The sequence below is a fragment of the Antrostomus carolinensis genome, unplaced genomic scaffold (assembly GCF_000700745.2).
Source record: "Antrostomus carolinensis isolate BGI_N321 unplaced genomic scaffold, ASM70074v2 scaffold2797, whole genome shotgun sequence".
NCBI lineage: Eukaryota > Metazoa > Chordata > Aves > Caprimulgiformes > Caprimulgidae > Antrostomus > Antrostomus carolinensis.
Genome location: NW_010329335.1, coordinates 44,894 through 53,522, shown reverse-complemented (window position 1 = coordinate 53,522; position 8,629 = coordinate 44,894).

The window sequence follows — 8,629 nt, the reverse complement described above, 5'->3', positions numbered from 1 at the left end:
CAGCAGCTCGGCCCTGTGACGGATCACAGCGGCTGTGGGTGCTGCAGGGAGGAAGAGGAAGCTCTTGGGTCCTGTGATCCCCAGGGGCACAATGCATTTGTTTGCTGTCCTGCGTCCTGCCTACCAGGCACCTGTAGGGACAGTTAATAAACTGTGCACACCCACCTGAAATCTCAGCACACTGCACGGCAAGGCTGGCCTTCTCCACATAGCAAGCACAGTTTGGAAAGGCTTCCTAACTCCACGTGTTTTGGATTTGGGTTTTGTTTGTTTGGTTTTTTTAAAGATTTGTATTTATAACCTGTGATTATCTTAAGGAAAATAAATATTTGATGCAGAGCATATTTGTTGGATGACAGAAGAAATTAGAACAGTGGTACAGAGTAGGAATGTGTTACTTGGTGAATAACTTCAGCTCCAAACAACTGCTAATTTTGAGCATCAGATGGTGTCGACATCTGGAACATCAGTGATGTTTCAGCTGGCTTCTGGTTTCTGATGATGGACAATAGTTGTTGGCTTTTGGTCTTGTATTAGATGCCTTAAATGTCCAGTAAGCTGGGGGAAGTGTTTTGTGACCTGCAGTGAAGGGGATATGTGCAGATACTTCAAAAGATCTTGCTGGACTTGCTATTTATTGTCTCTTTGCCTCTTCTGCTGAATATGTAGTAGGTCTTCTGTCACAGAGTTTGTAGGATTGCACTGAAGCAAAGTGGTTTGTATGGGTATGAGGTCTGGGCACTTAATAAGACATAATTAAATATGCTTTGAAAACAAAGTGCTGATATAAAATTTGAAGCCAATAAGAGAAAAATGATGTGCAGAGGTATCAAAGTGGGAAATGCAGGAGGTGAAGTACAGCAGATGTAATAAAACAACTTCAGCAGGCGCAGCATGAGATTAGGATGATGGAAAACGGAGTAGCTAAGTATCTTTTAGAAGGTCACTTTTTCAGTATGACCTGAGAGCTAACGGTGGAACAGATGAATGGATAATGTGATGCATGCGAGGAATGCTCAGTTTGTAGTATCAACAGCAGGAAAAAATATTCCCTTGACTGAAAGAGGTATGGCTCAACTGATCCAGGGTCCGAGAGCCAGAATGAGAGAAGAGAGCAAGGATATTGATGGTGCCCACAGACTTGGGATGAGTTGGGGCTGTCATGAGAAGGTCTTCACATGAAAATGCTCCCTACAGTACTAGATTTTTCCTAAATTTAGGGAAAAAAAAAAAAGGGGGGAGAGTTCTCAAACTGTAGCAAGAGGAAGAGCTGAAGCAAAGGAAGACCAGGAGGAATTGGTGCAGCTTTGCTAGTGGTGTGTTTTGCTGCAGGGGAAGGTGACGTTTAGCTTGTGTAAGGACAGAGGAAGGTTTGGCATCGTCAGAAGCAGACAGACTTCTCTGTGCACCTGGCCTGATGAGTGATTTCTGAGAGAAGGCAGATAGTTCAGACCTTTGATCTTCAGACTTTTGCTTCCTTCCATGAGCCCACTGGTGAGTGAGAAGTTGTGGTGGTTTTGTGACTTTGGTGCGTGTTCGCTGGGACCTAATCTAAGAGTACTAGCTCCTTTTGCAGGGACTATTAAATATTTTCAGCTCACGAGCCAGGAGGAGAACCTGAATGTACTGGTGGACAGAGCAGTAGCCTGTAGTGCGGTTTCCAGCACTGCTGAGGACCTTACTTGGGTAAGGCATGAATTTTGCACTGTCACTACCCCATCCCTTTTGGTGGCAGAAAGCTGTAAATGGACTTGGCCATTTAATGAAGCCTCAGCCACACTCTCCTCATGCCTTAATTGCCCATCTGAGCAATGGGGTTAATAGCAGTGCCGTAATTCACAAGCCTACTGTGAGGATAGGTGCCTTAACAGCTGTAAAGCCTCCAAATACGGGGCTAGTGGGATCCTCTGATCACCACAGGTCATTAACTATCTAAGGCAGACTCCTACATGAGGGGAAAGGACCCAGAAAAGATATGTTTTACATAGTTGGTGGAAGTCATATAATTGCTTTAAGAGAATAAAAGGTTCCAGATGTGGAACTATGTTTTTAATGGTTTGACAAAAGGCTGCTTTTGAAAGAGTCTTTCTTTTAAGCCAGTAAAGCACAACAAAATTTAATGTAAAATGTGACAAGATGAGCTTGAATGTTATTTACACCAAGATACTCACAAAGCCCCTCAGCAGAACCAAATGCAGCTCGTCACCAGGGCTGGAGGGAAACAAGGAGGTCAGAGTGATGCACAGCACTGCATAGGCAAGTACTCCTCCTAGCACCTCATTCCTCTTCACCAGCAGCAGCTACCTTTCCTGTGTGCTGGGACAGGAGGCATTAGGCCTGCTGATCTTGTACACCCACTTTTTGTCTTTGTCTTAGTTGGGAGAGTGGGCACCAGGTATGGTTGGGGGGAAATTGCATTGATTTTGAGGAAGAAGATGTATTTTTCCAGCAATACAGGAGTTCATCTGTATCACAGGAGTCTCCTAAATAGAGATGGAGGTTGGGAAACACACGTGTATCGTCTCCCAGCAGTTTATGGTCGTTCATCTGAATTTGGCTACTGAGCAGAGGACCCAGCCTGGCCATTGGCAAGGCAGCATGGGGGTCTGCAGCGTGCTCCCCTGAGCCAGCAGCAATACAAGCATGGGGTCTGTTTGCACCCCTGGACAGAAACATGGCATTTTGACGTGGGATGCCTGAGGTTTGCCGCCGTGGTTCATCAGGGTGTTGAACCATGTGAGGCCAGCGGCTGACTGTTCATGTGCTCAAAATTGGAGCTGTCCCAGAGTGCCTTTGACATCAGATTTATCTCATATCCTCTGGCTGAGGTTGGAGGACACTGGGTGTTTGGGTCCTGTGAAAATCTCTCTTGACAGTTTCCAGGGGTGGAAGGAGATGTGTTGAAATTCCTGCTTCTGGAAATGTTGAGGTGGATGTTTCCATTGCATCACTGTGCAAGTATTCAGTGTGGTAGGCTCCAAGATGCTTTTTTGTACCCCAGACACAGCTTTTGGGCTTCCTTCAATAGAGCCCAGCACCATAGCTCAAGACTTTCCATCCAGGAATTGAATATTTTTAGGTGTTACAACTATAAGCCAGAACTAATGTTTTAAAAGGGGAAATTATTGTGTTGTGCAGCCTTTTCTGGTGGTGCAAAGGTTCAGACTGTGTAAGCAGCATCAGTCTGGATGACTTGAAGCAAGAGATGTTGAGTTCAACGGAGTGTAGATGAGTGGACAGGGAAATGGGGGCAGGAGAGGAGAATAGCGGTGTTTGGGGGGCACAGTTAAAACCATCCTGTGGGAGGCAGACATTACGCTGGTCTGGTTGTAGTGTTTTACCCTCTCATCTGTACTTCTCATCAAGGAACGTGAAGATACACAGAGAAGCCCTTGGGGGTGGGAAAGGAAAGAGGTACAGTGACTCATCAGCTTTATAAATCATAAACCATCTGCGTTTTTCTAACACATTGTGAATGAGTCAAAGGGGGAGGTGTGCAGCTATAGACACACACGGGTTACTAATGTTTTGTGTTAATTATTGGGCTCCTTCATGTCTTTTGGGAACTCCGTAGACTCCTTCAGTGCTGCTATTGTGTTGAATGAGGCCAATGCAAGGGATGCTCTCTGTGTTGGACATATAGTGATGGCCAGGCATCCCATAAGTCTGTGTATTGTGTATCTTGTTCAGATGTGATGTCCAGGTAATATGGATTTCTTCTACTTTTTCTTTCCCTCAAATCTCAACCTTTCTGAGGAGTGGTCACCAAATCGTCTCCTTGCCTCAACCCTCGCTCCTTTCCCTCCATCAGGTTCTCTGGGCACTTCTCTGTGGTCCCTGCTGTAACGTGTGCCATGTGCTGCCCAAGCTGAGAGATATGGGGCTTTAGGGGCTACTTCTGGAGAAGAGAAGGGGGGGGGGGGGGGGGGGGGGGAGGTTGAGAAAGTTAGAGCTTATTTCTGCCATGCAGCCATGCAAGAGGCATGCCCAGAATGTGTATGTGACTTATTTTGTTTTCCCTTTGCAGTTCACCTGCAAAAGCGTTTGTGAGTGCCTTGATAATTTCACTTGAAAAAATTGACACTGGGCTGACTAAAGGCAGGCTGCTGGGGTTCCCAGAGCAGAAAAAATTGCTGAGGGAGACAAGCAGTGTGAGAAGTACTAAAGCAGGAAAACTTCTGTGCTGTTGCTTAAGTTTTGTAAGCACATGGAGTACAGAAATCAAATGTCTCGGTTCTGTCATAACCCATCTTCCTGCTTTGGAGGCATTTAGCTGTGATAATGTCCCTCCAATAACAATACATCTGAAGAGAGTGAATATATAATGATACATAAAATGCACAGTAATAAATAAAATGTATACAGCTGTATCCTGTCTAGGTGGCAGTGTCATGGAATGATGACACGATGGAGAAAGGGCACCGGATATTGCTGTTAAGATGTTTGATCTAAACAAATGGGAAATGATTACTTAAAGGTGGCTTAAGCGAAGAGTATTTCTTTTAACACCCCTCCCTTCCCAGAAAAATTCACTTTTTAAAAGCATACCTGAAAAGGAACAGAGCTGAATATTCAAGCAGAATAAACTATTTTTTCCTGCATAAAATCCAAGGTGGATAAACCCAGGTTCTACCCACAGAGCTGAAGATAGTGTCTACAGATAATTTTTATTTCGTGTCTGTGAGTCTCTTGTCCTCCCAGCACATGGTGCTGGATAAAAACTCAATATGAAGAATTGCTTAAATCCAGTGACCTTAATCCAGTCCAATGATGAGGATTCAGTGAGCTGCACAGACAAGTAATTAAACTAATTAGAATGGATGTTTTTATAGTGTTTCTGTTTCTCTCTTAAGAAATCTGTTGGTCTTTATTTCTCTCTTATGAACATGCAAACACTCACCCTAGGAGCAGACACACCACTGATGAAAGGAGGTAACTTTGACAGGGCAGAGGACTAATCTTTGGAGCTCGCTGCCCCTGGAAGCCACTGGTGGAGGGTGTTGGGCAGAGGTTGAGCTCTCCTGTGGGTGCTGAGAACATCTGCTGATGTATCCAGCTGCATCTTGCAGAGGTGGTTCATACATCTTCTTGCTTGGGAGACATCAGTTCATATTTTGGGCAAGATATTTTTCCTACAAGAGAAAAAGCTTTTCCCAGACTGCACCAACTTCAGCAACCGGTGGGAGCTGCAGCCCTTGCGTGTCAGTTGCGGTTGCTCACGTGCCTCATTTTGTGTGCAAGCTGTGGGTTGCCAGCCCTTTTTTGGGAGGAGAAAGCAGTGGCTGGGAAGCAAGGAAACCTGGATTTTGTCCACACCTCAGCGCCCTGGTGCTCTTCCTCATGCTCGTTGTGTCCCTGTCCGTTCCAGTGCATGTCGCCCTGGAGAGACCATCCCTGGCTGGATCTGAGCTTGCAAGGCTGCTGTCTTGCATGGGACAAGTGACTGTTGCTACAATATAAATATTGGTTCAGAGCCAATCTGTAAGGTAATGTTTCTCATCCTGGGTAGACTATTCTGTTATTTTTCCAGAGAGCAAAAAAACTAAAATCAGGCCTAATCCAGATTTTAACAACCAAACTTAAGCCTGCATTTAAAAAAGAAAAAAAAAAAAGTAAACCACAACAAGGCAGTGATTGCAGATGAGTACTTATAGCAGAAAACTCATAGCACAGGATGTTCAACTTTCCGTTTTCTGGGAAGGGATGAGCCACTTGCATTCGTGCAACGTGCAGCACAGAAAACCCACCATTTTTGTCATGTCTTTGGCTTTGCAGCAGCATGACTGAGAACATTTTAGTTCAAAAGAATAGCCTGTGAGCGGTGTACTCTGAAATATGCCTATTGCATGGTACTGCCTGACACAACCTATTCGGGTAAAGCCTACAGAAGGTTTTTTTCCAGAATACCTGTGTTTTCCAGAATAAGTTTCTTTATCTCTACACAGTGGTCACATCGCAGCTGAGCCGTTAATGTAAAGAGGCAGCTTTCATGTGGGTTGGCTTAGGCGCACAGTTCTCCAGGGTTTTCTACTGCTGTTGGTGTCTTTTGAAACCCTGTTTTATCCTACTCTCAGCCCATCTCCACCAAACCCCTCATTTTTCTTTTATGTATGTGTTTTTACATAGTCTCTCAGTGAGCGTGCTGTAGAGGTGCAAGGCAGAGGCGGGGTGTGCGCTGGGTTTGCTTTTGCCCCCATTCACAGACGTGTTGACATCCAGTTTCACAGGACACGTTGCTGGGGGAGTCAGGAGTCCTGGAGGCAGTTTGGTTTGCTGATCGCCTTTGAAAGGTGTGAGCCTCTGGTCCTTAAAAGAAAGAAAAATTACCAATTGCTGCTTCTCTGTAGACAAAAATTCACGGGCACGGCACCCTGCTACAATCATCTACCTGGGGTTTTTTCTAATTAGCGAAGTCTACTCTGACATATGCAAATTGAAAATGTATAGCACTTTCAAATTTATTTTTTCACATGTCTGAAAAAATTATTGCTCTAACGATCTGTATACCTCCCTGGTAATTGTGTTTTATTCAGCTTACAAAGAACTGCAGAAGTGTCAGAGCTTTAGGCTGCTGTGACTTAAATGCTGTTTTAAAAGCTCTGCCTTCTAGTTCACAAAACCTTCCTTTCTTTCTGCGGTTTTCTTTTGCAAATCATTACAGTTCCGATCCATCATGCAGGAATTTTTTGCCCTGGTTTGCTTCTGCTTATTCTCCTGCATGTAATTAAGCAATGTTTTTAAGTGTTTTATCACAGTGGAGAGAAACAGCATTTTTTTGCTGTGCTAGCTGATATGCTTTCTGATATTACTGTAGCAGCTGCATGCTAAAAACAGTAGTAAGGAGGGAAGAACATTACCCTAGGCATGTTCTTTTTTTTTTGCACCATGAAATGTGTATCTCACCTCTCATCCTTGGATTTGTAGGAGAATAATATTACCACAACATTACTGAATGTGAGTTCAGCGTGCCTGGTAGGGAGCAGGACGATAGCTCAGCTCTGTGCTGCGTGTGTTCGTGTCGCTGCAGCCTTCATGGGTGAAGGGTAGATGGTCGTGGGGGAGTTATAATGCTCTCGAGTAATATCAATTAATTTCTGCTCTGCTCTAAACTCCATGGGCATGACTTCTGGGCAGCCACATAGGTTGGAGTCAAGTGTTAAAAGCAGAGACGCTCTCAGGGGCACACGCTTTTGAGTCCTGGGGACTTGAGGCCAGGGACCCACAAGCTTGGAAGGTGACAAGAGGGAGAGGACCATCACTGAAGCTAGCCAGAAATGAATGGATCCACTGAGGTGCAGAAGAGATGCACCATTACAGTGTGATTGGTTATATATCCTGGAAGGGGTGGGAAATTCTTCAGCTCAGGGAAGAAGTGGTGCAGAGGCTGTCTCCGCTTTAAAAGCGGTCTGCGGTATTTCCAAGGCAGCAGGGCCTGGCTGGCGTCCGAGGGCAGAGCACGGCATCCGCGTAGAGGTTTGCTGAGATCCATTTGCTGCGTGATAGAGTGGGATAGTATCCCCCCCCCCCAAAAAAAAAGGAAGGACTGAAAGATTAATCCAGCAGGCCCTTTCTAGTGAGCTGCAGTTGGTGCTGCACTGTGCACCTCCTCTGTTACTCCTGCTGTGTCCTCCACCTAGGAAAGGGGCACGGGAAAGCTGTAAGGAGGAGTTTGTACCTTTGTGATACTAAACATCATGTTCAGACAGGGAAGAGGGGCTTGGGGGGGGTGGGGGTTTTTGTTGTTGTTTTTGTTTTTTATTAAAAGGGCATAACTTGCTGTTGCTTATCCTGTGTAGCAGAGATGATGCTGTTCATGAAGACTGAGCTCCTGAGCAGCAAAGCAATAAAATGCTTCCTCCCTCTTTAAACATTAGCTGGCCCTTGCGAGTGAAGCTCCCTATATTTCTGTGCTGGTTTGCAGGTATCCTCGTGGTGGTGGTTTCCCGCTGTTCCTTTTCGGATGAATCCAGGTGCTGGGAACTCTCTGCTAGCACAGGGCAGAGCGAACAACGCAGTGAGATGAAAAATAAGAAAGATTTTATTGGCAAATCACACACAAGTGTCATCAAAGTGTTTTTCTTTCTGGTTTTTTGTGTGTGTTTGATGGCTTTTTTGTTATTGTTTTTTAGAAAGGTGTATCTGTGAAAAGTAAAGATCTATTTGCGCTGGGTGTGGGGTTCAACCTGCTTCAGCCTCCATTGAATTATTTTCTTCCAGCCCTCAGCTGGAAGCAAGATACAGCACGGAGTGGTGATATTTCTGGTGTGCTTCCCCTTTTCTGCCAAAGTTAAGGTTTTCCCTGCTTTTTAATTTAACATCCCTTCAAATTTGGTTGTCTTTGAACAGCCTTTTTCAGACTCACTCATGTTTTGGGGTATGAGAGAGGACAGACAGCATCTCGCCGCGTCTCTCCACTGCCCTACTGCTTCCCCAGCCATGGCTCGCAGGGTTTTGGCCGATGCTTTGTGTGACCGGGCTGTGTCCCAGCTGCCATGGAAAATTCCTGCTCTGCCACCACCTCAGAGGAGCCCGTGTGGGAACAGCACTGCAGAGAGTTCAGTCTCTACCCAAATATTTGCTTGTTTTGGGAGGAGAGGCTGTAAAACTAGCTATGTGCACAAGGGAAAGA